Raw genomic sequence first — 4,808 nt, forward strand, 5'->3', positions numbered from 1 at the left:
AGGCTCCACGACTTGATGTTCGAGTCACAAGGGGCAGGGGCAGGGGCAGGAGTCTGGAATGAGCTCGCAGGACTGAAAATATTGTTGTGGACATTTTGGGGAAAGACATTTCACAGATGTCGAGGGGCAGGGCTGTCCCCAGCGGATAGCTGAGTTCTAATCAGGAAAAACCAAAACTCTTCCTTCTTTCTTTTTTTAAAAGGCAAAATATTAACAGAAGTAGACTTCAACTCAAATCTAGGATTACTTAGGAGAACAAGGATGATGAATAGGGACTTTTGATGCAGCAGATTTACTGGAATTGGCTGTGAAAGTCATAATAATAATGAATGAGCCAGAAAGAAAAAGGTTGGTCTCTGATTTAAAATTCTGGATGGAGCTCGCAGTGCTGGGATTTGAATGGCAACAGCCTGGAAGAGGGCCTGAGGGTCAGAAGGGCCAGACCCAGGCTGTTGGCAGGGAAGGCATGGATGAGTATGAGCTTGGTGAGCTGAAATGTCTGGGAATGAGCCCAGGTGGGTGCAGGGAAGGAGGAGGGAGGGATCCAACCTCAGCACAGCAGGCACATGCTTTTCCTACACGTGGGTTCCATTAGTGAGGACACCTGCGTGGCACAGCCTTTGGGGCCTGGAATCTGCTGCCCTACTCTGTGTTCCAGCAGATGAGTGGAGCTCAGCCTCTTCTCATTATTAGAGCCCCTGAACTTTGACCTCAATGACCATCTCCCACAGGTGAGGGCCCTTCACTGCCGGGAAACCACTCCCTCCCTCGTGCTCTGCTCCTCGCTGACTGCGTTGTGAGTCACTACAGTCAGACCTGGAATCTCTTATCCTGGACCTGGAGGAGCCTCGGAGTCATTTGGGTTGGAAAGCAGCTCTCTTTAACCAGCAGATCTGATGGGTGAGCATCGGCTTTTGTATTGAGAAGGATCCTGAGGTTGCATTTAGGCTCAGAGGAAAGAAGGCCCTAGATCAATTGGCAGTAGAAGGTGGAGTGGTGGTGCAAATTCAGAAGATGTTTCTTAACTGTTTTAGCTTTGGGGAGCAAACACCTGTCAGAGCAGTCGGCTGTCTACCTTTTCCTCCCAGATTGTCAGGGCCAGCTTTCCAGAGCCTCCTGTGGCCCTCCCTGCCTTCAGAAAGCCAGACCCACATCTCCTGCACCCCTGTGCTCTACTAATCTCACTTGAGGGAATTTTGGTCCTGATTTTTCTTTGAATAAGCTGTCCCCTTGATCTTTCACAGACCCCAAGAACGTAAGTATTGAAAAGACCTTAGAGGTCATCTAATTCTACCACCTTCTTTTACTAGTGAGGAAACCATGGCCTAGAGAGGGGGAAAGAAAACTTGCCCACCAGTCTCCCCAGCAGCATTGCAACCAGAACTTGCAAAGGGGCCTGCTCGGGGCACGGTGTAAGCCTCCTTCCCCATTGCCAATATCCCCGCTCTGGTCCCCTTCCCTGCAGCAGCCAGGCCATGCCGAAGAGCATGCCAAAGAGTGTCAACCAGGAACGTGTCTTCTTTCTGAAATACGTCGTGGATCAGCAGGCAGGCCCCTCAAGACCCCAGCGACGCAGCTTACACGGAGCCGAGCACACAGTAACCCAGAAACATATGTGGTGAGCAATAACAGTCATAAATTTTATGAGATTATGTGTTCCTAATGTGAGATTGCAGGCTGATCTGTTTGTTGAGCTATGCCAAGCTTCAGTGTGATTCAATCAAGTTGTGCTTAATCTTCCCTTATTTACTCTGGGTGAGGGTGAGTCACGGCGTATGTCTCTCGGCCAGTCTGCTGAACTAATTTACCCCAAGGATTTTGATGGACTAGTGATTTGTTTTCACTAAATGTCCAGAGTTTATTTCCTTATATCATTAGATGGGGTCTGGGTTATGTACAGTGAATATCTGTAGCTGTGCTGAGTGAGGACCAAGACCTCTCAGGAGAAGCCAGTAGGGACAGAGGGCACCTTGGAGCTGGTCATGGCTTCTTGTGCCAAATTCATGCCAACTGGTTTGTTACCTGAACAGTAACTCACTGATTTAAATCTGTGGTGTCTTTATCACAGAGAAAGACATTCTGGGCAAGTCCTCATGGCTCTGACTCTAGGCCATGTGGCTCTGAAATGAAGGGAGAGTGTTGCCATCTCATCCAAAGATGTAAAAGCCTGGAAAATTTGCCCAAGGCCGGGAGTGACTCCAGCCCCAAGCATCTACATCTCCCAGTGTCCAATTTTTTGCACCCTCTGGGGAGATAGGAATATGCGGATGGAATTTGGAGCCTGTGTCCTCAGTGCCTTTTTCTCAGTGCTTCGAGGGGCATGTCACGTCCCCTTGTACAGAGAGCGATGAGGACTGGTCTGTAGCCTGATGGTGACAGCTTGGGGGAAAAATCTGCAGGCTTGAGGCTATGGTGAAGAGTTTCCCTTGATTTCTACTTTAGGGTGCCAACTGTCCGGGTATGCTGGGGCCCTGGGGTGCAGGTCCCAGGATGTGGGACTTTCAGTGCTAAAACCAGGAAAGTTCTGGTTAAACTGGGACAAGTTGGTCACCCTACCTTTTGTGTCCCATGACTTTGGCAAGTCAGACCCTAAGGTGTAGCCAGAGCTTTGGTCAGGATGGGAGGGTAGCTCCTTTCCAGGCAGCTCCTGTGGGGCCTCAGGCTCTGGAAGGCAGTACCCCCCACCCCGCCGCACCATCATGAGGGTGGAAGTCTGCCCAGGTGCCCAGGCACGCAATGCCCTTTCCCTGGGCGGCAGCTGGGTTTCCTGCCAGTCGTGGGACACTGACAGGCTCTTAGCCCACCTGAAGAGGGAGAGACGGCCACGTAGGTGTGGGGAGACAGACAAGCAGGAGCAGCTGTCACTGGGAAGACAGTGTGACCGTGACCCTGCTGAGGGGGGCAGATTCTGAGGCTGGATGTCAACATTCCTGAAACCCAGATGGTCTGAAGTTGTTTGAAGCTAGTTTCAAGCTGGTGGCAGCTTTTGGATTTGTCTCTTGGGGAAAAAATTGTGTGTGTGTGTATATGTGTTTTAGGGGTAAAAACTCAGAACACTGTGGTAAGCCCTTTGCTGATGACAGTGATACCCAGATTCTATCACACCCTGATTAAGTGTGTGGACCCTGGAGCCAGACTGCCAGGGTTAAGGTCCCAGCAGTCTGCTGTTTAATTGGACTTAAGGTAAGTAATAGAACCTCCCTGGGTCTCAGTTTCCTCCTCTGTAAAATGGATGCACTGATAAGGTGGCTGTGAGGATTCAATTAATTAATACACACAAAGAACTTAGAATAGGGCCTGCCACATGGTAATTACTCATAAAGTGTTTTCTATGGAACTGGACTGAAATGGCTGTCATACACCTTCCAACACTTTGTGTGGTAGTGTACAGCGTGGTCTTGGTGGTCATCAGAACTGGCCACCAGTGGTCAGCTCTGCTCTAGGAACCGTGCTGGCTTGTCACCTCTGCCAGCTGTTCTCACAGCATCTTCCTGCATCCCTTGTCCTCTCCTGCTGCCTGGCCACTGCCTCCCAGGCTGCTGTGGACACACTGCACTTCCTACTTTGAGTTGAGAGCGAAGTTGAGGCTGTGGAGTTTCACAGAGTTTTACCAAAGACCTGGGCTTATGGGAGGTCCGTGCAGGAAAGATCATGGACCACTGGTGGGCAGACAAAGGCCCTTCCACAGGGGCTGGTCTGCTGCCTACCTGCAAGGCAGCTCACCTCCTCTCAGAGCAGGGCTTCGACCACACCCTCTCACCCTGAGTCCTGACTCCAACAACCTTCTTCTCTAGGCTTCAGCAGGAGGAAACCCCCATCTCCTGGTCACCACAAAAAGCATCTGCAAATACACAACCTCTTTGGATGCTTCCTTGGGCATTATGTTGAATTTCAGCTCCTGTATTATTTTGGATGTAGCACTAATTTTACTTAAAACATCTTGCCAAATTAACCCAGAGCAAATAAATTTACTAGTGGATGTTTTTGAAAGGAGAACTTTGGCTTGAATTCTACAATCTATGTCTTTATTAATACAGCAAACATTTTCTTTAAAAAAAATTGCTTGGAGTCTCTAATTGAGTTTTTAGTGCCATTATGGCATAAACTCAGCTCTCCCATCATGCATTTGACAGTGTTTTAAATTTATGTTTGGTAAATGTGTTTTTAATACACAAGATTCCAGTGAAGCTAGAAAGCAGTTGTATATAGACTGTGGATGGTATGAAAAATCAGTCGTGTCAGAAGAGAGTTTTACTGCACCATTTACTACCAAGATTAAAATACCCAGTCAAGGAACAGAATATTCCCTAGAATTATTTTGTAGAATCATCTGTTTCAATCTGTTGTGTTTTCCACACATATTTGCAGTATTGTGATATCCATGGCCCCTCAAATTATTTTATTTTCCATCGTTTTTGTAAGTGGTCCCCTAACACTGTTTATAATGCTTCTTCAGTTGTATCATCTACTGGAAAAAAATCAAACATGTTTACATATAGAAATATTTGCATTTTTGGAATTCACAAATCTAACCAAATTGTTATCTATTCTGTATTTATCAGGGGTTATGTCTCAAATACAACATCAGATTTGTAGCCAAAATAATGAGTGATATTTAGCTCTTCTTACCTTATTCAGACTGATTTCATTCATTGCATCTGCCACAATTTTAATTATTTAGTTTTGTATTTCATCCCCTAAATAGCTACAATATTATTTTGTGTCGATATTTATATTATGCATAAGTGTTCTACCATAATATTATCAAATTTTCCTCTGACTTCTGCCGAATGGATAAAATTCCCATT

This window comes from Camelus ferus, chromosome 25, assembly GCF_009834535.1.
Source record: "Camelus ferus isolate YT-003-E chromosome 25, BCGSAC_Cfer_1.0, whole genome shotgun sequence".
In the NCBI taxonomy this organism is placed as follows: Eukaryota; Metazoa; Chordata; class Mammalia; order Artiodactyla; family Camelidae; genus Camelus; species Camelus ferus.